Genomic DNA, 27,388 nt, shown 5'->3' with positions numbered 1-27,388 from the left:
ATATGTCACTTTTAAAAAAAATTACTCAAAGAGAAAATTATACAGAAAGAAAAAAATTGGAAAGTTTGACTTTAAAAAAAAAGTAACTTTTTCAAGCAGCCACTGTTAACAGCACTTCAGATACTACAGTGTTTAACAGCTTTCAGCACAGTCATGTCACCTTAAAGTAACTATCACCATGAACTAAAATCTGGTCAGGTGCTAAAACTTTAAAGTCACTCATCATCATTAGCAAGAAAACAATTTACATTAATCGCTTTGGGGCCAGTTGGAAATGTACAGGCATTCCCCCCATTTTGGTATTCAGTTCGAAGAAGGACGAACTTATCAAAACAAAACCTATCATCAAACTTGAAGTAACATATTGAAAACTAGCTTAGTCATGGGCATAGGCAGAATTTCCAACGTATTTTAAAATACAAATAAAACCATAATTTGGAGAAGAAGATTAGTCACACGGGGAAAATACACAGGTGCTACAAAGAGAATTTCAGGGGCTTCTTAGAAAAAAATACAAGCTAGTGGGCAACAGAACAATGTCTTTAAAAAGTGCTGAAATGAAAAGAATGAATGGCAAAATTACCCTTTGCTATCCACTGACAATACCTTCAAACACAAGAGCAAGTTTTTGTAATCTTCCATTTAACTTGGGTAAATATCTAGGATTGAGATTGCTGGGTCATATGAAAAACATGCATTTATAAGAAAATGCCAAATTGTGTTCCAAAGCAACTTCTTCATCCTTAATTTACATCCTAAATTGTTACCAGCAAAAAATAAGTGTTCTGTACTCTGCAATTTCTCCAGCATTTGGTATTTTCAATTTTTTAAAGCAATTCTGATAGATGTGTAGTGGTGCCTCAATGCAGATTTCATTTGCATTCAATTTCTCTAAGCATGTGATCATCTATTCCTCTGCCTATTTTCCATCCATATAGCTCCTCTGGCGAAATGTCCACTGAGATGTTTTGTCCATTTATATATTAGATCGCTTACATTTGAGATTTAAGAGTTCTTTATATATTCGTGATACATGTCTATAATCAGACATGTAACTTTTCAATTGTTTTCCACCAGTCTGTAACTTGTCTTTGCATTTTAACAGTGTCCTGCATGCAGCAAAAATTTAATCTTTTGATTGAATATAATTTTTAATAGACTGTAGTTTAGCTATTATATCTAAAACTTCAATGCCAAATCCAAGGTAAAAATATTTTCTCCAATGTTTGCTTTAAGAAGTTTAAGGTTTCAAAGTTAAAAATAGACTTACCCAGGATTCCCACTCCTATCTAAGCATCACCTCAAGAAAAATGAAACCTCATATTCCCACAAAAACTGCTACACAAATGTTTATAGCAGCTTCATATATAAACAGACAAAAATTGGAGAGAATCACCATGGCCTTCAATAAGTGAATGAGAGCATTCATTTATCAAAACAAATGATAATCTATCAAAAACAAAGGGCTACTACTCAGCAATAAAAAGGAACAAACTATTGGCCCACTCAACAAAATGCGTGAATCTTAAAAAGACATTTTGCTAGGTGAAGGAAGATAGAACCAAAAGACACATATTGTGTGATTCATTTATCTGATATTATGGAAAAAAGAAAACTACAGAATGAAAAATAGATGAGCTGTTGGCAAGGACAGAAGGTGTAAGGGCGGGCTGATTACCAAGGGGTTTCAGGGAAATTTTTTACAGTGATGAAACAACTCTAATTGGTACAGAAGAATGGCACATTATCTCTGTGGTATTCAACCCCCAAGCCCAAATTTCAGTCTAAAAATGGGAAAAATACCAAAAAACCCCAAACCAAGAGACATCCAACCAAATATTAATACCTGACCCTAATATACTCTTCAAAATTATCAAGGTCATAAAAAAAAATGAAGCAACTAACAAACTGTCACAGATTAGAGAAGTCTAAGGAGACACGGCATTGAGGATTAGATCGTGGAAGAGAAAAGGGACACCGTGGAGAAACTGGTAAAATTCAAATACAGTGTGTAGTCTAGCAAATAATATTGCACCTTGTTAACTCATCATTTTTCACAAATGCACTATGACTATGTAAAATGATAACATTAGGCTAACCTTGACAAAAAGTGTATCAAAACTCTTTGAAAATTTTCTGTAATTCTAAAATAAAAAGATTTTAAAAGATAAAAGCAAAATAAATACATTTTCTGGAAACAAAAGCTGAAAGAACTTGTTACCAACAGATACACACTACAAGATATACTTAAAAGGGTGCTTTTCAGACTGAAAGAAAATGATTGTGGATGGAAATTTGAATGTAAACAATGAATAAATGTATGAATAAGTATAAATGAAATTTTTTCTCATTTTTAATCTCTTAAAATAAATTTGATTCAAAAGTAAAATAAATTTGATTCTTTAAAACTAAAACGACAAATATTATAGGGTTTACAACAAAGTCATAAGATGTATGTATGACAAGCAGAAAAAACAATATAGTTTTAAAGTCTACATTATACTTCAAGAAGTAGGCAGGCATTTGAAAGTTTGGTGAAATAGGTAAAAGCTTCACCCTGCTTATTTAACTTATATGCAGGGTACACCATGGGAAAGGTCGGACTGGATGAAGCACAGCTGGAATCAAGATTGCCTGGAGAAATATCAGTAACCTAAGATATGCAGATGACACCACCCTTATGGCAGGAAGTGAAGAGGAACTAAAGAGTCTCTCGATGAAAGTGAAAGAGGAGAGTGAAAAAACTGGCTTAAAACTCAACATTAAAAAAAATTAAGATCATGGCATCTGGTTCCATCACTTCATGGCAAGTAGATGGGGAAAAAAAGGAAACAGTAAGAGACTTTATTTTCTTGGGCTCCAAAATCACTGCAGATGGTGACTGCAGCCATGAGATTAAGACATCTGCTCCCTGGAGAAAAACTATAACAAACACAGACAGCATATTAAAAAGCAGAGTCATCACTTTCCCAACAAAAGTCCGTCTAGTCAAAGCTATGGTTTTTACAGTAGTCACATACAGATGTGAGATTTGGACCATTAAAGAAGGGTGAGAGCCCAAGAATTCATGCTTTCAAACTGTGGTGCTGGAGAAGACTCTTGAGAGTATCTTGGACTACCAGATCAAACCAGTTAATCCTAAAGTAAATCAACCCTGAATATTCATTGAGAGGACAGATGGCTGAAACTGAAGCTCCAATACTTTGGCACCTGATGCAAAGAGCTGATTCACTGGAAAAGACCTTGATGCTGGGAAAGATTGAGGGCAGGAGGAGAAGGGGGCAACAGAGGATGAGATGGTTGGATGGCATCACCAACTCAATGGACATGAGTTTGGGTAAACTCCGGGAGTTCGTGATGGACAGGGAGGCCTGGCGTGCTGCAGTCCATGAAGTAGCAAAGAGTCAGACACGACTGAATGACTGAACAACAACAAAAAAGCTTTACAATGTAAACTCTATCAATAAAATATAAAACAGATAAACAATACAAGAAAAAAATTGATGAAACTAAAAACTAGTTCCTTGAAAAGATCAATTAAATTAATAATATTCTAGATGAACTAATATAGGAAAAAAAGATGACATAAATTGCCAATATAAGTGATGAAAAGGGAAGCATCATTACAGATTCTACAAAAGGACAGTAATGAAATATTATGAACAACTTTGGGTCAATATATATAGAAAGAGACCCGAAATGGATACAATTCTTAAACAAATTGTCAATGCCAACTGCTATTCAAGAAAGAATAGATAACCTGAGTAGGCATAAGCCTTATGTCTATTAAAGATAATGAATGTATATTAGTAAATGTTCGTTCCCAGAAACAAAACTCTAGGTCCACATGGCTTTATGTGTGAATTCCACCAAATATTTATAGAAGACACCACGGCCACTTTATCAATGAATCAAACTTTGAAAAAATCCAAGTGTCTAATCAACAGGTAACAGGTTCATATAATGGAATATTATTCTGCAGTAAACAGGAGCTAGCTTCCCTGGTAGCTCAGATGGTAAAGAATCTGCCCGCAATGCAGGAGACGTGGATTCAATCCCTGGGTAGGAAAGATCACCTAGAGAAAGGAATCGCTACTCAGTATTCTTGCCTGGAGAATTCCATGGACAGGGGAGCCTGGCAGGCTATAGTCTATGGGGTCGCAAACAGCTGGACATGACAGAGCGACTAACAAACAGGAACTACCAATTTACATAACAACATGGATGAATCTCAAAAATATGCCTGTTGAAAGATGCCAGGGACAAAAACACACATTTATGAAGTTCTAGAACAGAGAAACTAACATGTAATGACTAAAATCAGATCACTGATTGCCAGGGAGCATACATAGCACTGATTAAAAGGGGGAATGACAGTTGTATGAAAGTACAGATTTAAGAAAAATCATCTAAGTGTACACTTACTATATGTACATTTTGCTCATGTAAGAAATGCTTCAATAGAGTTGAAAAATCTATTGGAAACTTTTTAACAAAATGTAAACTGTCTTGTGAATATAACTGAAAATGTCAATAACTGAAGAATGCTAATTCAGTAAATGGTTAAATTATTTGCTTACATTTTGAGTTTCTATGAGATTTTCCTCAGCAAAATCATCAGTATACATACTTACTTTTAATGAAAGAAATCAAAAGTAATTATTCTATAGATATGATCAACTTCAATCCAATTGTTAACATTAAAATTTTATTTTTTACACATTTCAAAGACAATGAGAATCCGCTAAAGTAACTATAAAACTAACAAACTACAGTGAAACTTTTCTGTATCTTCCTAGTAACCTAACTTTTCTCAATCCAAAAGAAAGGATCGTAAACATTCAAATAATAATGATTCCTTAGATTATAATAAAGGTATACTATGGTTTAGAGAACTACCATCTTTAGAATGATTTTATTAGTAACTGAAGGAGTAAAAAGCAAATCATTGTTACAGAGTGCTTCTTAAAGTAAATCAATGTAACAGAATAAACCTAAAACTTCAAAAGAAAAATAAAATCATTTTCAACAAATTTAAAGAATGACTACTATAAGGTTAAGCTTAACTGTTATATTTTAAAGGCATCAGGTTGATAAAAGGAAATCAAATCAAACTTTTAGAGAAAAGCTAATTATCAATTATAAAGTACAAATATTTAAAAAGCCCTATGTATATATAATTCAAGTCAACTCCAGATTAACAAAAGTTCACAACCATTTATTTAAATATATTCTCATCTGATCTTAATTCATTTTCAAATTAAGTAAAGATTTTACCTAAAATCTGTCTATTCTCCATACATGTGAAAAGATCAGTAATAACATTTTGTTTAAATGCTGGAGAGGGTGTGGAGAAAAGGGAACTCTCTTACACTGTTGGTGGGAATGCAAACTAGTACAGCCACTATGGAGAACAGTGTGGAGATTCCTTAAAAAACTGGAAATAGAACTGCCTTATGATCCAGCAATCCCACTGCTGGGCATACACACTGAGGAAACCAGAAGGGAAAGAGACACGTGTACCCCAATGTTCATCGCAGCACTGTTTATAATAGCCAGGACATGGAAGCAACCTAGATGTCCATCAGCAGATGAATATCCAAGAAAGCTGTGGTACATATACACAATGGAGTATTACTCAGCCATTAAAAAGAATACATTTGAATCAGTTCTAATGAGATGGATGAAACTGGAACCTATTATACAGAGTGAAGTAAGCCAGAAAGAAAAACACCAATACAGTATACTAACACATATATATGGAATTTAGAAAGATGGTAACAATAACCCTGTGTACGAGACAGCAAAAGAGACACTGATGTATAGATCAGTCTTATCAACTCTGTGGGAGAGGGAGAGGGTGGGGAGATTTGGGAGAATAGCATTGAAACATGTATAATATCATGTACGAAACGAGTCGCCAGTCCAGGTTCGATGCACGATACTGGATGCTTGGGGCTGGTGCACTGGGACAACCCAGAGGGATGGTATGGGGAGGGAGGAGGGAGGAGGGTTCAGGATGGGGAACACAGGTATACCTGTGGCGGATTCATTTCGATATTTGGCAAAACTAATACAATATTGTAAAGTTTAAAAATAAAATAAAATTAAAAAAAAAAAGAATTTGCATTGGGAACTAGAAAAAAAAATAATTTAAGGAAGAAGTAGGAAAAAGCAAGTAAAAATAGAATCATAAAATGGTCCTTTAATGACAGCTGAAATCTAAATAACTGAACTGATAAGTGGAATGAAGGGAGAGAAGGAGAGGAAGGGAAGACAGAAAGGAAGAGAAGGGAAAGCCTGGAAGGGAAAAAGAGGAGTAACAGCAAAGGAAAGAAAAGGAAATTTTCATATAGCAACTACCAAGATTACAAAATTCAATTCTTATTCATTACTTACGGAGTTATCTATCATGCTTTCACAGCACACTTATCAGTAAGGTCACAGTATATGCACATATGAATTTAAAATGCCAGGCATCCTGAATACATGAGCACAAAATACTCTATTAATTCACTAAAACCAGCTAATATCTTAGAAATTAACCTTCCTAGTTATGAAGTGCAAACACATAATCACATTTATATGGTTTCTATCAGAAGCATGTCACTCACCTTAATTCATCAGGTTGTGTTTACTGATGCAATTAATTTATACCATTCAAATGGATCCAGAAAACTCGCCTTGGCATCTGTTCCTTCTGCCCTAAACATATCAGTCCTGCCAAAAAGTGGTAACACTAACAAATTCAAATAAAACATATATCTGACCATTTTATCTGGTTATCAAATATGTACATAACATATGTATGCTGTGTGCTAAGTCACTTCAGTCATGTTCGACTCTATGACCCTATGGACTGTAGCCTACCAGGTTCCTCTGCCCATGGGATTCTCCAGGTAAGAATACTGGAGTGGGTTTCCATGACCTTCTCCAGGGGATTTTGGACATAACATATACTCATATGCCAACATGATAAAGTAGAAAGAGCAACTATTTCAAATAAATCACTGGCTATAAACATATGGGGAGTTTACCAAAATATAAAATTATAATAATAGTATATCCTCATTTAACTGTGAAGATCACATTAAATAATATAAGTAAAAATGGTTTAGAAACTGTAATGCAATTTATAAATATTATACTACCATCTTTTCCCTGCTCAATAGAAACTAGGTATTCCAGCCTTCTGTCAGTTTCCAGAATATGTAAAGTTCTTACCTATCATGGGATCTTCGCTCTTGCTGTACCTTCTACCTGACCTGCAATCCCTTCAGCTTATTCTTCATAATTCAAACCTCTACTTAAATGTCCCCTCTTTTCAGGGATAGTCCCTGACAACACATATCAATTATGACATGTTAGGACAAAAGTAAGAGAAAATCCAACTTAAAATGGCTTTAAAAATAAAGAAATCAGGGCTTCCCAGATGGTTCAGGGGTAAAGATTCCGCCTTTGTCAATTCCGGAGACACGAATTCAATCCTTGGTCTGGGAAGATCCCACATGCTAAAGAGCAACTAAACCCATGCACCACCACTACTGAACCCATGTACCGCAACTACTGAAGCCCACAAGCCTAGAGCCCATGCACCAGAACAAGAGAAGCCACCGCAATGAGAACCCCTGCCCTGCAACTAGAGAGTAGCTCCCATTGACCACAACTAAAGAAAAACCCACACAGCAATGAAGACCCATCACAGCCAAAGAAACAATTGTTTAAAATAAGGAAATCAATTACTTGGTTAAAAAATGGATTTAAAGTTAACTAATTCAATTGTTCCATGAAATAGTCAAAAAACTCTTTTCATCTATCTATTCTTTCCGCTTGGCATATCAGCTTCTGTCCTCGCCCTAGCTCTCTTCCTGGTAACAAGTTGTCTATCTTAACTGTCAGTCAGTTCAGTTGCTCAGTTGTGTCTGACTCTTTGCGACCCCATGAACTGCAGCACGCCAGGCCTCCCTGTTCATCACCAAGTCCTGGAGTTCACTCAAACACATGTCTATCGAGTCGGTGATGCCATCCAGCCATCTCATCCTCTGTCGTCCCCTTTTCCTCCTGCCCCCAATCCCTCCCAGCATCAGAGTCTTTTCCAATAAGTCAACTCTTTGCATTAGGTGGCCAAAGTACTGGAGTTTCAGCTTTAGCATCATTCCTTCCAATGAACACCCAGGACTGATCTCCTTTAGGATGGACTGGTTGGACCTCCTTGCAGTCCAAGGGACTCTCAAGAGTCTTCTCCAACACCACACTTCAAAAGCATCAATTCTTCGGCGCTCAGCTTTCTTCACAGTCCAACTCTCACATCCATACATGACCAATGGAAAAACCACAGCCTTGACTAGACGGACCTTTGTTGGCAAAGTAATGTCTCTGCTTTTCAATACGCTATCTACGATGGTCATAACTTTCCTTCCAAGGAGTAAGCGTCTTTCAATTTTATGGCTTCAGTCACCATCTGCAGTGATTTTGGAGCCCCCCAAAATAAAGTCTGACACTGTTTCCACTGTTTCCCTATTTCCCATGAAGTGATGGGACCAGATGCCATGATCTTCGTTTTCTGAATGTTGAGCTTGAAGCCAACTTTTTCACTCTCCACTTTCACTTTCATCAAGAAGTTTTTTAGTTCCTCTTCACTTTCTGCCATAAGGGTGGTGTCATCTGCATATCTGAGGTGATTGATATTTCTCCCGGCAATCTTGATTCCAGTTTGTGCTTCTTCCAGCCCAGCGTTTCTCATGATGTACTCTACATATAAGTTAAATAAGCAGAATGACAATATACAGTCTTGACATTTTAACTGTAGCCACAAGTAATTATGTGAAAAAGAACAACTGTTCTAGTCAGTCGCATTATAAAGAAGAGAAACTACTAAAAGAAGTCGCCCCCAAATCTGCACATCCTATTAAATAAGAGTGAGTCAAGTCATTCCTTGAAAATTCAACCACTGACAGTGAAATGGGATTACATTATGCTTAGACTAACAGAATTTATTCCCAAGGGTGGGCTGCAGAACAAAACCAGGACCCTGGGCAGCAAGAAAAAGTGAATGACTATAAAACGCTATAAGAATGCTACAATACTTTGTCTTAAAAAAAAAAAGCACTCACCATCCCCCATTATTCTCTATCACACTATCACAATAATTATTGGCTTATTTCTTTTCTATACTAAAAGGTATGTATCAAAAGAGCAGGGATTTAGAGCAGTGTCTAAAAGAAAGCAAGCCCTATGATAATATTTGTAGAACAAAAAAGTGAATGCATGAATATTACAGTGTGCATGTATTCATTTAATATCTATAGTCAATATCTTAGGCAAAATAAAAATAAAATAAAGACTTTGAAGAATTAGAGCTAAGATTCAAAGTCATTTCATGTTTATTCATCTATATTTACATTCAGAAAATGTAAACCGTAGATGCTCAGAAAGAAATATATCTAAATATAATTTCAAATCAAAGACTTACATTTAAGCCAACTCTTGATAACCTGCACAGTCCTCCAACGTTACATTTAATAAGGGCCAGGAGACATATGGCAAAAATTCCAAGTCTCATACAACACAACTAATGAATAAAGACGCACAATCTTTCTACAGAACTCTTTCTAAATAACAATAAAGATTCAAAAATTCCGATTCAAACAGATTTAAATCAGTTTCTACAGAACAAGACATTCAAAAGTATAATAAACATGCTACTGAAAATTTTTAGTGGGATATACTTTTTCATAAAACACATTTCTATCTTCATATAAAAGGCACAAAGCCCTTTAAAGGTCAATTGTTACTACTGCATTATAAAAAATAATATACTAATATTGGTGAGCACTCATTAATACATGAGCCAGTTGGATGACAGAGAGACAATTTATATTCAAAAATAAGAGAAGGTTAGATAAATTATGGTACAATGACTGGTGAGATGTTATAGTTTGGGTTAAAACATCAAGTATGACGAGAAATACACATAATGCTAGGTGAAAATACAGGATGCAGGGGGATTTGATGATGTTGATGGATAGCATCATACCTTGAAAAGCATACACTGTAAGGTCAGACAGCTCTGGGTGTATATCCTAAGAATACCTATATAGAACTGGGCCAGAAAAGAACCAGTAAGGCATCTTACTCTCTCTGAGCCTGAATTTTTTATTCTTAAAATGAATGTAATAACGCCTATCATATGGGCCTATTACTCTAAGAATAATGAAGATAACAGCTATGTTTATACAGTTGTTCCTGAATGTAAGGTATTTTTTCTCATTACTTCACAATTATAATACCATTTAATCTTCTCAACAACCTTTCAAGTATTATTATCCCCATTTTACAGTGGAGGAAATTGAGGCACATTGAGAGTAAATAACATTCCCAAAGTCATAAAGTCAATAAATGGCAGAACCAAAATCAATGATAGCTATTTTTTAAATTTATTATTAAGAAACTGCTCACTTCCAAGAATTGCAAGGGAAGCTAGAGAATCTCCTTTATATGTACTTTTTTAACCCCAGTGATGGGCAACTCTATCACTAGGATTTATCAAGTATAATTCAATCCAAAGATTTAAAGGCCCCAAGCTTTTTCCTCCCAAATAGCACACTATCAGGAAAACCAGATAAAACTCCAGCATAGGCAATTTTTTTACATATATATGGAAAGTACAATGAAGTAACCTTCAGTTCCAGACCAAGATGGAAAACACGCACTTCTCCCCATCGCTCCCACTAAGAACAGCTAAAAACCCTGGCCACTATATTAAAAAATATAAGAGAACTGTGTAAGGCTTGGAAAGCAAAGGCAGACCTGCAAGGATCTAGGGACTAAAGGAACAACACAGCAGTAAGCTCTCTGAGGTTTTTTTTTGCCTCATAAATCCCAGAAGGAAGAAAGAACATAAAAAAGAGCAAAAACATGGGCAAATGTAATAGACTTAACCTCTATTCTTGAGTTTTCTACACTATGTTTCACAAGTGAAGCAAAAAATGTAACTGTCTATTGTGGTTTTAAATATATGTAGAGGAGATATTTTAAGACCATCATATTATAAATGAGAGGAGGGCAGAGGAACTTTAGACGTAAAGTTTCTATACTTCATATTGGTAAAACTTCAATAACAGTAGATTTTAACAAGTTACATATATTTTTAATGCAATACTTCAAGTGTGAAAGTGAAAGTCGCTCAGTCGTGTCCGACTGTTTGCAAGCCCATGGACTATACAGTCCATGGAATTCTCCAGACCAGAATACTGGAGTAGGTAGCCTTTCCCTTCTTCAGGGGATCTTCCCAACCCAGGGATTGAACCCAGGTCTCCCACATTGTGGGCAGATTCTTTACCAGGTGAGCCACAAGGGAAGCCCAAGAATATTGGAGTGAGTAGCCTATCTCTTCTCCAGTGGCTCTTCCCAACAAAGGAATCAAACTGGGGTCTCCTGCATTGCAGGAAGATTCCAACTGAGCTATCAAGGAAGCCTTAAAGCTACTACTAAAGTATCTATACAAGGAGATACACTCAATCATATTTAGCAATGTAATAACTGGAGAATTAAAGAGAGTTTTAGAGTCACTAAGAACAATTTTTGCCCATTTCCTCCTCAACTTTCTAGCTGTGTGACTGTGGCCAAAATTTAACCTCTTCATAAACTAGTTAATAACATTCATTATGGACCAATTAAAATATAATAATTAGAATTTTAGCTATTATTATTATATTTTGGTTGAGTGAGACTATTAACTCTATTTGCTTTTGTTAGTTTAAATGAATATTTAAAGTAGTCTTGAACTAAGATATGTATGTAAGTGCTAGTCATGGTGGCTGGCACGTAGTATGGGTTTAATAAATAAAAGCTACAACTAATTATTAGGTCAATAACTAAAGGAGTTATCAGCCTTTCCTTAATTCCATTGACTTTGCACCATAAAATTTTAACGCCTCCCTGACATCAGTCTTGGCAATGATTTTTTAAATTTGACACCAAATGAAAAAACGGCAATGAAAGCAAAAGTAATCAAGTGAGACTCAGTTCAGTTCAGTTCAGTTGCTCAGTCGTGTCCAACTCTTTGCTACCCCATGAATCACAGCACGCCAGGCCTCCCTGTCCATCACCAACTCCCAGAGTTCACTCAAACTCATGTCCATCGAGTTGGTGATGCCATCCAGCCATCTCATCCTCTGTCGTCCCCTTCTCCTCCTGCCCCCAATCCCTCCCAGCATCAGAGTCTTTTCCAACGAGTCAACTCTTCACATGAGGTGGCCAAAGTACTGGAGTTTCAACTTCAGCATCAGTCCTTCCAATGAATATTTAGTACTCATTTCCTTTAGTATGGACTCGTTGGATTTCCTTGCAGTCCAAGGGACTCTCAAGAGTCTTCTCCAACACCACAGTTCAAAAGCATCAATTCTTCAGCGCTCAGCTTTCTTCACAGTCCAACTCTCACATCCATACATGACCACTGGAAAAACCATAGCCTTGACTAGATGGACCTTTGTTGACAAAGTAATATCTCTGCTTTTCAATATACTATCTAGGTTGGTCATAACTTTCCTTCCAAGGAGTAAGCGTCTTTTAATTTCATGGCTGCAATCACCATCTGCAGTGATTTTGGAGCCCAGAAAAATAAAGTCTGACACTGTTTCCACTGTTTCCCCATCTATTTCCCATGAAGTGATGGGACCAGATGCCATGATCTTCGTTTTCTGAATGTTGAGCTTGAAGCCAACTTTTTCACTCTCCTCTTTCACTTTCATCAAGAGGCTTAAGGGTGGTGTCATCTGCATATCTGAGGTTATTGATATTTCTCCGGGCAACCTTGATTCCAGCTTGTGCTTCTTCCAGCCCAGTGTTTCTCATGATGTACTCTGCATAGAAGTTAAATAAGCAGGGTGACAATATACAGCCTTGATGTATTCCTTTTCCCATTTGGAACCAGTCTGTTGTTCCATGTCCAGTTCTAACTGTTGCTTACTACACTGAACTAAAAAGCTTCTGCATAGCAAAGGAAACCATCAACAAAATAAAAAGGCAACCTATAAAATATTTGGAAGCCATATACAGATAAGGGATTAACATCCAAAATATATTAAGAACTCATACAACTCAATAGAAAAAATAAACAATCCATTTTAAAAATAGACACAGGATCTAAATAGACATTTCTCCAAAGACAATATACAAATGGCCAACAGATAAAGGAAGAGGTTCTCAACACCACTAATCAGCAAATGCAAATCAAAACCACAATATATCACCTCACATGTTTTTACCAAAAAGACAAGAAATAACAAGTGCTTGTGAGGATGTTGAGAAAAAGGAACCCTTGTGTACTGTTAGTAGGAGTATAAATTGGTGCAGCCACTATGGAAAACAGTATAGCAGTTCCTGAAAAAATATACATACATTCATACATATATATACACACACACAACGGAATCATATACAATCATAAAAAAGGAAGAAAATCTTGCTATCTGCAGCAATTTGGATGAATTGAGGGCATTATGCAAAGTAAACTAAGGCAGACAAAGACAAATACTGCATTATCTCACTTACATGCAGAATCTTAAAAAAAAAAAAAAACTCATAGAGAATAGATTGATGGTTGCTAAAGGCTGCAAATGTGGGAAGTAGGCAAGTTGAATGAAAATGGTCAAACAAATACAAACTTCCAGTTATAAGATAAAAAATCCAAGGGGAAAAAAAATCTTATAACAATAAAATATTCTTGAGTTTTTAAAAAGTGAAGATAAAGTATTTTAATGTTTTATATGTCTGTAGTTCTATATAATTATTTCAATTTATTAAAAAAAAAACCCTCTAATTATGATTTGCCATCCCTTTACAGATGAGGAACTGTAGCTCACAGCTATTAAGTAATTTGCTTAAAGCATTTACAAAGCTAGTATAAGCAAAGGTCAGAGTTGAGGTGTTTTATGCCCTTATCACAATACTATGCTCCCAATCAATCACAGAACATATTCAAGGTCACATAATTAGTAACTAGAAGACACAGGATTCAAAATCGAGTAAGTTAAGCTCTTGTGCCTAAGACTGTATTATGCTGTTGATACAAATGATTATAATATAAACAGACAGATGTTCAAGCTCATTAATAAAGATATAGTAAAACATATCATATTAGACACATTAGGTTAGACCAAATTAGCAAACATTTACATTAAAGACAGTAAAGTCTTTCTAGGTCTGTAATTCCACACTATCCAATAAAACCAAGTCATAAATTAGGCAACATTATTAGAGAGATTATCACATATTCAGCTCAGGCATCTAAACCTTTGTCTAGCCAAAGCTATTAAATTAAATGTCAAACAATTATTTTGGTGTCACACAAACCATTTAAATGTGAGGGCCCAAGTATTAATACACAAACAATTTTTTAGAATAATCTTTATGTAAAAGTGAATAAATCTTAAACATTTGCTGTGTAGGCTCCAAAATAATCTTTTCTCAACCTATTTTTGAGAAAATGGTTAATCCAATGTTTTCTAACGTTTTTTCATATTTGCCAATCCAAAATTTTTAGAGACATGTGAAATATCATTAATTAGAATAACTTTACCAGAAAAAAATCTACTGCTGTAAATACTTCATTTAACAATGGCATAACAACCTAGCAATATAAAAGACTATTAATGCTGTAAACACAAAAATTATCTATGCTCCCCCATCAGTTTTACCAGCTCTTCTAACCACGCCCTATAGCCAACAAAATTTAATAAGTAGTTTACAAATGTCACTGTTTGAAATATTTTCCCAAAAAGTTTATTTCCCAATAATATAATAAAATTTCACCAGTATAATAGAAGTGATCCACAATCTTCTCAGTCCTTTAATCATTTATGCTATTGCCCTTCAATCTCCTTTATGTTTAAGTCCTTATACACCCCCACCCTATACACCAGTGACTAAATCTCAATAGTGCTCTAATATTTATTCCTTCCCCTCAGTGTAATAATATATTCTGCACAATACAGAATACCCAAACACAGAAGTAACTTAAACAACACTGAGATTTATTTTTCTTTTGTAAAAGTTGTCTAGAGACAGGTGATGTAGACATGGCAGTTGCAAGTATCCTTAGGGACCGAAGTTTCTAACTTCTCCACCATTCTAGGTCCCTGGCTTCCATCATCAAGATCACCTCATGGCCCAAAATGTATGCTAAAGCTCCAGTTATCATGTCTTCAATACAAGTCAAAAAGAAGAAGAGAAACTGAATGGCAAAATGGGGTCTCTTACAGTTGAGTCAGTGCCTTTTCTAAGCACACACATAATACTTCTGTTTTTATCTCTTTTGCCAGAACTTAGTCACATAGCTGGGAAATAGTCTTTTATTCCAGGCATCAATGTGCCTAGCTAAAAACAAAAAGTCAGGATTCTACTACACAGAAGAAGGGTAAATTTTAGAATTGACTAGAATATGAGATTTAATGATTGAGTAGAATATGAGGATCCTGCATCATGACTCACTTTCTGTTTTTCAAAATTTCTAATAACCCTTCATATTGGGAAAACTTTGATGTCGTATCTTTAGTGGCTGATGTAAAAGCTTTTCCCAATAAATGCATTTACTTTCTTGGCCAGCTGTGGAGTGTGGCCAGTCCCAAACTGTATCACAATAGGTACACCAAGACTGCAATTGTGAAATCTCTGTTGTTGCTGTTCAGTGCCTCAGTCGTGTCTGACTCTTTGTGACCCCATGGACCACAGCATATCAGGCTTCCCTATCCTTCACCACCTCCCAGAGCTTGCTCCAACTCATGTCCATTAGGCGATGCCATCCATCTCATCCTCTGTCGTACCCTTCTCCTCCTGCCATCAATCCTTCCCACCATAGGCGTCTTTTCCAATGAGTCAGTTCTTCGCATCAGGTGGCCAAAGTACTGGAGTTTCAGCTTCAGCATCAGTCCTTCCAATGAATATTCAGGACTGATTTCCTTTAGGATTGACTGGTTTGATCTCCATGTTGTCCATGGCACTCTCAAAAGTCTTCTCTAACACCACAGTTCAAAAGCATCAATTCTTTAGTGCTGAGCCTTCTTTATGGTCCAACTCTCACATCCATGCCTGACTACTGGTAAAACCATACCTTTGACAAGATGGACCTTTGTTGGCAAAGTAATGTCTCTGCTTTTTAATACACTGTCTAGGTTAAGGTACATCTAGTCAAAGCCAAAGTTTTTCCAGTAGTCATGTATGGATATGAGAGTTGGATCATAAAGAAAGCTGAGTGCCAAAGACTTGATGCTTTTGAACTGTGGTGCTGGAGAAGACTCTTGAAAGTCCCTTGGACTACAAGGAGATCAAACCAGTCAATCCTAAAAGAAATCAGTCGTGAATATTCATTGGAAAGACTTTTGCTGAAGCTGAAGCTCCAATACTTTGGCTACCTGATGTGAAGAACTGACTTATTGGAAAAGACCCTGACAGTGGGAAAGACTGAAGGCAGGAGGAGAATGGGACGACAGAGGATGAGATGGTTGGATGGCATCACCAATTCAATGTACATGAATTTGAGCAAGCTCTAGGAATTGGTTGGTGATGGACAGGGAGGCCTGGCGTGCTGTAGTCCATGGAGTCACGAAGAGTCAGACAAGATTGAGTGACTGAACTGAACTGAGGCTTGTCATAGCTTTCCTTCCAAGAAGCAAGTGTCTTTTAATTTCATGGCTGCAGTCACCATCTGCAGTGATTTTTGGAGCCCACGAAAATAAAGTCTGTCATTGTTTCCATTTTTTCCCCATCTATTTGCCATGAAGTGATGGGACCGGATGCCATGATCTTAATTTTTTGAATGTTGAGTTTTAAGCCAGCTTTTTCACTCTCCTCTTTCACCTTCATTAAGAGGCTCTTTAGTTCCTCTTTGCTTTCTGGTATAAAGGTGTTGTCATCTGCATATCTGAGGTAATTGATATTTCTTTCGGTAATCTTGATTCCAGCTTGTGATTCATCCAGCCCAGCACTGGATGGGATTTTTTCATGTGCCCCATCTGTACACCAGTTGGGATAGAAAAGTTGATTTGTTCTGTACAAGTGACCTAACAGAATGCTGGAACTCATTGTTGTCCTAACCAATTAGCAATGGAGTTTCAATGTGGTCTCTTTAATTACAAATCCTGGATCTATGCTTACTCCACAGATATATCTGCTGCATCATAATATTAATTTCCTTATGTGTGTGCGTGCTAAATCACTTCAGTCATGTCTGTCTCTGTGCAACCCTATGGACCATAGCTGGCCAGGCTCCTCTGTCTAAGGGATTCTCCAGGGAAGAATACTGGAGTGGGTTGCCATGCCCTCCTCCAGGGGATCTTCCTAACCCAGGATTCGAACCTGGGTCTCATGCCCCCTACACTGGCAGCTGGGTTCTTTAGCACTAGCGCCACCCAGGAAGCCCCAATCTCCTTACAGTACCATCATTTACTGAACATTACTAAGTCCCAGTGTGAAGTGCTTTATTTAACCATTCAGGCCTCATGACAGCCTTCCTATGTTATTTCTGTCCTCATTTTTATATAGATAATACGAGTATTCATGTACTGAGTGCTTATTACATTCCAGATAGGTTTAAAAAACTCAAAGTGTTTACAGATAAGTACTATTCTTATCTCTAATTTACAGATACGAAAGAGGAGGCAGAAAGTTAGAAACATGTCTGAAGTCACCCAGCTTATTAGCAGCACGACCAGGATTCAAATCCCCACAAACTATCTCCAGAGTTCACACATTTAAACTAGTAAACTATACTAATATCAAATGCATCAGCAGAGGTTAAGTAATTCACCTAAGGTCACAAAACCAGGAGGAGCAGAGATTCATAGTCACATCTATTTCACTACAGAGTCCCTGTTCTCTACTCCAAATGAATCAAAACAATATGGCTTGGCTGACCAAAACCATTATTGTCGAGGGGTTATTACACTTTAGTAGCAAAGTGACAAGGGAACATGCAACCAAAATAACAAGCCGAATCCATGAATTTCAGTGGTAAGTCATCTCAGGGAAAGAAATGCAGTGCATCCACGTGGCCTAGGTCACTCTATGGTAAGACCCATCACTTTTAGTAATAACAGACCAAAACTTAAAGCCACTTTGGCAGATGGATCTAGTGACTGTCACATGCCAGTTTAAATTTTCTCACAAGTAAATAGCCATTAGTGTCTAAAAGACTCTGAATAATTAGATGTCTGCATTTTGTATCTGCTATCAAAAAAAGTAAAGAGTAAACAGTCTATTGCCATACCAAACTCAATGGCTGTATCTAAAAACAGTCATTTTAAAGGTATTAGAAATCAGTTTTTAAGAAATAACAAAAGTAGCAAAAATTTGGACATTTTGCTACCATCTGTTAGAATTAGTGCCTTTATAGTTCTCTCATCTATAATTATAATCCTAACCCTCATCCCTTGAGAGACATGTAAATTAGGGCTATAAATTTCTTTAGGATTTTTCTAAAAGATTTACTTATATGTAATTCTGATGCTAGAGACAAAAATACCTTCCTTAAGCCTCAGCATATGACATTCAAATCACAATGCTACTACTGACTCATTTTCAAACATTCCCCTAAGAATTTCAAGTCTCTCTTCTAAGGACACAATAGACACAAAATGACTACTAGATAGGGCACATTGTATCTAGTATAGTAACTGAAACGTTAATGATAAAGAAGGAAGTTCATGCTGCCAACTGAATCAACCATAACCGTGACAGTTGTTAACTCTTTCATGAACACCTCAGATCCTTAAACCAAACAAAAACAACAACAAAATTTGTATTGTTCTTCACCACATACAACCTTTACTTTCTTAATTCCAAACTTAATGAGACATTCTCAATTAACTTCTACTACGACTTACCAATGCTTTTAAACTAAATGAAAGAATTTCAAAGAAATAATTAGTACTTAGTTTATACTTTTTCACTGTATCTCAATAGATGGAATATAAAACAGATTTTTTATTAGCAAAAGTTTCTATATTAAGTAAGAGTTACGTTAAGGTTACTGCTTTTTTGTTCTTTTAGCTATATTGAATCATGTTTAAAAGAAAAGAAGTACCATAAAACAGCAGTGCTCTTCAGTGAGGCAAAGCAGTACCAAAAAGTATCAGCTATTATAAATCATTAGGGTTACACCAACTTTAATTTAATGCATCAGTTGACTGGTAACTATTATTAGAAGACAAGCAGCCAAAGCAGATTTTATTTACAGCTATATGTAGAAGAAATGTTGTTACTAAGATAAATTTAATTTAGGCAGCACTTTTAAAAATGAATTTTTACACATAATAGTATTTGAAAACAATTTGAGCAGGATATATCACTCACTAAGAATATCATTCTCCAAGTTAAAAGTGTTAAGAAATCTCTACTTTCACCCATGAGGGAGTAATAGAATCCAGAATTAACTTCCATATGTAAGCAACTGGGGCCTCCCTGGTGGCTCAGATGGTAAAGAATCTGCCTGCAATGCAGGAGACTTGGGTTCAGTCCCTGGGTCAGGAAGATCCCCTGGAGAAGGGAATGGCAACCCACTCCACTATTCTTGCCTGGAGAATCCCATGGACAGAGAAGACTGACTGGCTACAGTCCTGAAATGAGAGCAACACAAAGGCCCATTTAAGAAGGGGGAAAAAGATCTACTTAAATTTTACCTGAATACCAATTTTGCATATGCATAAAATGAGATGGTTGAACAAAAACAACTTCCGGGCAAGAAAAACTACCAGGTAACAAAAGGGAGGTAATTCCCAAGGCTTACACAGGGCCAGGAATCATCCAAGTTCTCACAAGCAAGATAAAAAAGTCCTCACGGAATCCTTGGGACATTCAGTAAAGACCCAAGAAGAGAGGTCCACCTTAGTAATGAGGCTAAGAAATATAAGAGTAAAGATAACTCCATACCTGCCCTCCACCCCCCTCCAAAAAAAAAACCCTTAAAACATTAACACACACAGTAAGGGAAGAAGGAAAGAATTTTGATGCTGGTAAGTATATCTTAGAAAAATTCAGTCAAAACTCACCCACATATGTGGTTCCATCTGTACTATATGCTACTTTGTCCTGTGTGCCACTCAGAGGAGCAGCTACCACTGCCACCACAAGAAACGAATCTGAGATGCTGGGAGGCACTGCCATGCCCAAGAATAAGGTAAAAGAGGTTAAACAGATGCAAGGGTAAGAAAGACAATGAATAAAAAATGTTGGTGTATGAAGAATATGAATGAAGAAGAGTATACTCAGGAAATCAAAATGTTGGGAAATGAATGAGTAGAAGCAATGTGTTTTGATGTATAAAGAGGCTATGCTGTACAAAGGAAAGTTGAGAAAAATGGTTTAAATAAATACCTCAGATATTTTATTGGTTGGTCTGCCAGACTAATAGGGTAACAAAGCTGATGTAATTTTAAAATACAATGCAGATAAAGCTATAACTCTGAAGGCACATAGCAAGCTTCCAGTCAGTTCAGTCAGTTCAGTCGCTCAGTCGTGTCCAACTCTTTGTGACCCCATGAATTGCAGCACGCCAGGCCTCCCTGTCCATCACCAACTCCCAGAGTTCACTCAAATTCATGTCCATTGAGTTGGTGATGCCATCCAGCCATCTCATCCTCTGTCGTCCCCTTCTCCTCCTGCCCCCAATCCCTCCCAGCATCAGAGTCTTTTCCAATGGGTCAACTCTTCGCATGAGGTGGCCAAAGTACTAGAGTTTCAGCTTCAGCATCAGTCCTTCCAAAGAACACCCGGGGCTGATCTCCTTTAGAATGGACTGGTTGGATCTCCTTGCAGTCCAAGGGACTCTCAAGAGTCTTCTCCAACACCACAGTTCAAAAGCATCAATTCTTCGGCACTCAGCTTTCTTCACAGTCCAACTCTCACATCCATACATGACCACTGGAAAAACCATAGCCTTGACTAGACGGACCTTTGTTGGCAAAGTAATGTCTTTGCTTTTCAATATGCTATCTAGGTTGGTCATAACTTTCCTTCCAAGGAGTAAGCGTCTTTTAATTTCATGGCTGCAATCACCATCTGCAGTGATTTTGGAGCCCAGAAAAATAAAGTCTGACACTGTTTCCACTGTTTCCCCATCTATTTCCCATGAAGTGATGGGACCAGATGCCATGATCTTCGTTTTCTGAATGTTGAGCTTGAAGCCAACTTTTTCACTCTCCTCTTTCACTTTCATCAAGAGGCTTTTTAGTTCCTCTTCACTTTCTGCCATAAGGGTGGTGTCATCTGCATATCTGAGGTGATTGATATTTCTCCGGGCAATCTTGATTCCAGCTTGTGCTTCTTCCAGCCCAGCGTTTCTCATGATGTACTCTGCATATAAGTTAAATAAGCAGGGTGACAATATACAGCCTTGACGTACTCCTTTTCCTATTTGGAACCAGTCTGTTGTTCCATGTCCAGTTCTAACTGTTGCTTCCTGACCTGCATATAGGTTTCTCAAGAGGCAGGTCAGGTGGTCTGGTATTCCCATCTCTTTCAGAATTTTCCAGTTTATTGTGATCCACACAGTCAAAGGCTTTGGCATAGTCAATAAAGCAGAAATAGATGTTTTTCTGGAACTTTCTTGTCTTTTCCATGATCCAGTGGATGTTGGCCATTTGATCTCCATGCTAAAATCAATGAAACTGATATATTTGATGATACTGGATATGATGATAAAGACCATGACGATATTTAAATTGAACTCACTGCTTTACATTCCAAGTTTCCTTTTCCTTCAGAAAGTTGATGAGACTTCTGTGTGGCTTAGCAATTTTATCTTAGCATCCCTTTCCTAAATGAATACAAGAACTCCTAATGCTCAAAAACTCTTATAAGCGGTTCTTTGGTCTTCCTGATTGTTCCCTCATTAGTTAGATAAAACTCTGACACATGTTAACGAATAACTTTTATGAAGTACGCTTTTATGGAACCCAAGAATGTCTGATTCCAAAGTTTCTACTATCTCTCAAGACATTTTACATAAATGTAAATAATCTCAAAAGAACCATTCCATACATCCTATTCTATAGCCTACTTTGCTTAATTTGACATTAGGTAAAGAACATCTTTTATGTTAGCCAACATACTTCAATGTATGTCATTTTTTTTTTTTTTTTTTTTACAGGACAGTGGCTGTCTTTTATATCCAATCATCTTGCTGAATTCTCTTATTTATTCTAGTAGCTTTTTCAGTGAATTTTCTTGGTTTTCAAGATGGACAAAGACCCTCTTTAAATCAGCATAATTTGTCTCCTTTACAATGGCAGTAACACTCTAGAGCCACAAGGGTCATTTGGTGCATAAATATAAGAAAGTTTCTGATTATCTTACTTCAGTTCCTTCACAAGGAAAAAAATGGAAATAATGCTAATATATAAAATAACTATCTTGTTAAGGTGCTATGAGTTTTCGGTAAAATAAGATATTTACTCCAATTTCAGAGTCCTTAAGAAGTGGTAATCTTTTTGCTAAGTGCTTGCTTCACGTCTTACTGCAGTGGCTAAAACTTTCAGATCAATGTTGAATAATGGTATTGGGTTTCATTCACTATCAAATTCCTGATTTTTTTTTTTTTTCAATGCCATTCTCCCAAATCGTCCCACCCTCTCCCTCTCCCACAGAGTCCATAAGACTGTTCTATACATCAGTGTCTCTTTTGCTGTCTCGTATACAGGGTTATCGTTACCATCTTTCTAAATTCCATATATATGCGTTAGTATACTGTATTGGTGTTTTTCCTTCTGGCTTACTTCACTCTGTATAATAGGCTCCAGTTTCATCCACCTCATTAGAACTGATTCAAATGTATTCTTTTTAATGGCTGAGTAATACTCCATTGTGTATATGTACCATAGCTTTCTTATCCATTCATCTGCTGATGGACATCTAGGTTGCTTCCAATGTATGTCATTATTTTTAAGGGCTCCAATGTATTACATTCTATGTATTACCATAACTAAGTCATTTTGCCCAGTAATAAGTATTTTTTTTTCTATTTTTTAAATGAAGTATCTCAAATACAATGAACAGGACAGTTCATACTTTTTCACTAAAATGTCCTTTACCCCCAAATTCTTCTCCACAATATATTTATTTATTGAAGTTTATTTATTCAACTTTATTTATTCAAGTTATTTATTCAAGACATTCATTTATTCAAGTTATTTTTAAGAGCCTTGTTATGTTCTACTCACTCTTACCAGCAATCGAAGTTCCAGGAGTGGTACTGATCCTATTTTATTCATTGCTTTATTTCCAGTGTTTAGTGGCATGTCTGGTACATAGTAGACTTTCATATATGTGCTGAATGAATGGATGATCATCCTTGTTCATTCATCCTTCCTCACTTCTACAATTATCTTCTTTTCTCTAAGTTTTAACTTTGAAATTAGCTTTTTCCTTTTTTTTCACCCTACAGAGTAATGAGTCTATAAATGTCTTTACCACTCAGAATTCAGGCTCAGTACTGAGTCAAGAAAATAAATATGGAGAAAGAAGTAGTATTACAGTATTGCCTCTTGGAAACTCTGCTCAGCTGTGTTTAAATTTTTCAAAATTCCTTTTCTGAACTTCAAAACATCATCCAAAGGAAATGTGAATCTAACAGCTGGTTGTATGTCTTCCTTTGGTCTTTCTAACATTTCAGTTAGAAATGTTAGAAAATAGGAAAAAGAGAGTGGTATCTAAAAGGTTCAGTTGGCACAGCCAGAAAAACCTTAAAAATACAACTAAACTCAAAAATTATGACTGAATTAACAAAGGATTAATTTTGTTTTTCCAGAAAAAATAGCTTGAGAGAGGGAGAATATCACTGAAACACCAAAGCACACCAAAATGTTTTTATTCCAATCAAATTTTTGCCTTTTAAATCATTATGAAATAGATTTGTCGAGAAACCTCTAGACTTGCTTATTCTGTTTTCTTTCACCTGGAAATCCAGATACTACAGGGATAAAATTAGAATCATTTAAGCCTGGAAAGAAACTTGAAACACATACAGAGTTCATCATTTCAGCTTTTACTCACCTACACGTCGGTTTACATGCATAAAAAACATATCCACAACAAAAAATTATACAACTCAAGGTGGAGGTGGAGATAGGAGATTAAGTGAGAGTTAAGGTAGGAGTTTGGATAAAAGAATATAAGCCATTCTAAGGATGTTGTTATTGGAGAAGACTGTTTTGCAGAGTGTAATGATTGATAACTTCAAAATTTATGCTTGAATGTTAAATACGTATACTTGAATGGAATATGTTTGTTGATTATGGTCATGTATTTTGCCTTTTAACTGATTAGGATGACATGCAAAAATCTTAGCATGAGAAGATGCTGGTTTGGATCAGACTGTGAACATCTCTTCAGCTTCAAAAAGTATAATGCTACCAGGTTGTTCTGTTTTTATATATACATCCTATCATTCTTATTAGACTGCAAGTTCTTCAAAAACAGTAACATGGTTTTATTACTCTTTATGTCCCTAATCTCCAATTCACAGTAAGTATTCAATAAATATTCTCTTTATATCCCTTAGAACAGTAGTCCTCAACCATTTTAGCACTAGGAACCAGTTTGTAGAAAACAGTTTTTCCGCAAATGTGGGTGGGGGTGGTTTCAAGATGATTCAAGTGCATTACATTTGTTGTGCACTTGTTTCTATTATCATCGCTACATTGTGATATATGAGAATCTGTAAGAATCTAATGTGACGGGAGCCGGCATATTGCATATTGAGTGCATATTGCATATTGAGTGCAGCACTTTTCAGGATCTGGAATAGCTCAACTGGAATTCTATCACTGCCGGTAGCCAGCGTGAGGAACTCCGCCCATGACAAAGGTCATGAGAAAGGAGGCTCGGCATACGCAAAGGCGGGATCAAGCCTCAGGAGTCTCCCTGGAAATTCTCGAGCAATCTACCCCCAAAACCAGAGTCTGCCTACTTTCTGCTTTGTGCTGTCACCTACACCTCTGACTTTACGGGGGGCTGTCCCCCACTACCTCTCTCTGAAAAAAGAGTTAGCTTACAGCTCCAGTTAATAATTCTTGGGTGTGACAGTGTTTCAACCTACAAACTCCTTTGGAAGTCCTCTAGCCTGCCTGAATAGGTTTTTTCCGGCAACATGTGATTGTTCAGAGCCTCCCAACTGTGAGAGGCAGGAGATGTTCTAAACTGTCTAAACACAGATTCCTTTGAGTAGTTAAAAGATTGATTAGAAATTGTATTGGTGAAGGGTTTTTCACTTGTTGGGCCAATGTTTGCTGCTAAGTCTCCATATCCCTTACCTACTGTGTCCTTGGCGGTGTATTGATTGATATAATGGGTGTATAGAAATGTAAGCAGTCGCCTCAATGTTTGTAATCTTGGACCCTTGAGTTAATTCTTTTCTTGATTGAGCCCACCTCACCTTTGCCCTATAGGAATGCAACTTTCTCCAATACTTTTTGGAGGCTGGCGCCTGACTTTAAAATAATCACCTTTAGAGAAAAATAAGTTTCTTAAAATGTTAACAGGCTTCCTGGCCAGAAGATGATGTAAATCACCTAAACTTTTGCATATGATAAGTTTGAAAGCCTGACTTCGATAAGGATCAGGAACTGCTGTCTTTGCATGCCTCTACCCCTTCCCCCATTATCCTCTATGCACAACTTAAGGTATAAAACTGCTTTGGAAAATAAAGTATCTCCTTTTGTTCACCGGAATTTGGTGTCCCCATGTCGTTCTTTCTTTCACCTTCTAGCTGAATTTTTCCTCTGAGGCAGGGAAGCTTGTCAAGCCTACTAATTTTGCCTGGGCTTCTAAGATCCGACCGGGGAGGCCTTAGTGTCTCCTCTCCTTCGGGAGAACGGGAGGACGCCTGCGGCCTTCGTAGGTGACATTAATTCCCTGCTTTGGAATTTTATTCAGTCTCTTTTCTTCAGTGAATTTTCCTACTGAGCTATCCTTATTTCAACCGCTTTTCTCCACTAAATTTCCTCACTGAGCTATCCTTATTTCAGCCTCTTTTCTTCACTGAATTTTACTGAGCTATCCTCATTCTATTACTCTTTATATCCTTAATTAACGTTTAATTAAGCAATTGTTTCCTGATCTTTGCCTACGCCGTCTCTCCTTCGAATACCCTGGTTCAGCCGGGGCTGGTCCCCGGCACTAATGCTACTGCTGATCTGACAGGAAGCAAAGCTCAGGTGGTAATGTGAACAATGGGGAGTACTTCACTTCTTTGCACATCTCACCTCCTGCTGTGTGGCCCAGTTCCTAACTGGCCAGGGACCCTCTGCGGCCTGTGGCCCGGGATTGGAATACATGATGGGTATTCAGTAAACAACCACTGACATCAGTGAAAACACAGATATTTATGCAGTCCATTCAAATAGAATTTTATTACCTCAAATATCTTTAAATGTTAAAATATATATTAAAAATACATATAACCACCATTGAACAAATATTTGCACATCAGTGTTCACAGCAGCATTATTCACAACTGCCAAAAGGTAGAAACAACCCAAACATTCATTGACAGATAAATGGATAAACAAAATGTGGCATATGCATAAAGAAATATTAGTCTTAAAAAGACTGAAATTCTGATACATGGGACAACATGGATGAACCCTGAAGACACTATGCTAAGTAAAAGAAGTCAATTACAAAAGGAAAAATACTGTATAATTCAACTCACATAAGAAAATGAGAGTAGCCAAATTCAGAGGCAGAATAGTGGTTAAAGGGCCTGGGTATTAGGGAGAATGTGAATTCTTTATTTTTTTGCTTTTCACTATTTTGATATTTTTTACTAAGATTTAGTTGTACAATATTATGTAAGTTTCAGGTGTGTAACATAGTGTTACATTTTTTAAAGGTTATAAAATTCATTTACAGTTATTATAAAATATCAGTTATATTTCCTGTGCTATTCAATATATCCTTATAGCTTATTTATTTTGTACATAGTAGGTTGTAACTCTTAATCCCCTAGACCCTATATTGTTCCTCCCCCCACTCCATCCTTCTCCCACCAGTAACTACTAGTTTGTTCTCTTTATCTGTGAATCTGTTTCTTTGTGTTATATTCACTAATTTGTTTTATTTTTTAGATTCCAAATATAAGTGATAAAATTCAGTATTTGTCTTTCTCTGTCTGATTTATTTCACTTACCATAATATCCTCCAACTCCATCCATGTTCTTGCAAATGGCAGAATTTCATTTGGTAATTGTAAATAATGCTGCTAAGAACATTGCCATGCACGTATTGTTTTCACATTAGTGTTTTCGATTTTTCAGATATATTACTCACGAGTGGAATTTCTGAGTCATATAATAGTTCTATTTCTAGTTTTTTGAGAAACTACTGTACTTTTTTC

At 36.6% G+C, this 27,388-nt stretch overlaps 1 protein-coding gene across 10 annotated transcripts in view; it reads right to left on the bottom strand.

The window, feature by feature from the left end:
• FUT8 (fucosyltransferase 8) overlaps nt 1-27,388 on the bottom strand; it is a 332,211-nt gene that overhangs the window by 183,793 nt on the left and 121,030 nt on the right. The window lies entirely within an intron of this gene.

Source organism: Bos javanicus, chromosome 10 (assembly GCF_032452875.1).
Source record: "Bos javanicus breed banteng chromosome 10, ARS-OSU_banteng_1.0, whole genome shotgun sequence".
Classification (NCBI taxonomy): domain Eukaryota; kingdom Metazoa; phylum Chordata; class Mammalia; order Artiodactyla; family Bovidae; genus Bos; species Bos javanicus.
The sequence above is the reverse complement of the archived record's forward strand: the minus strand, read 5'-3'. Positions and strand labels throughout refer to the sequence as shown.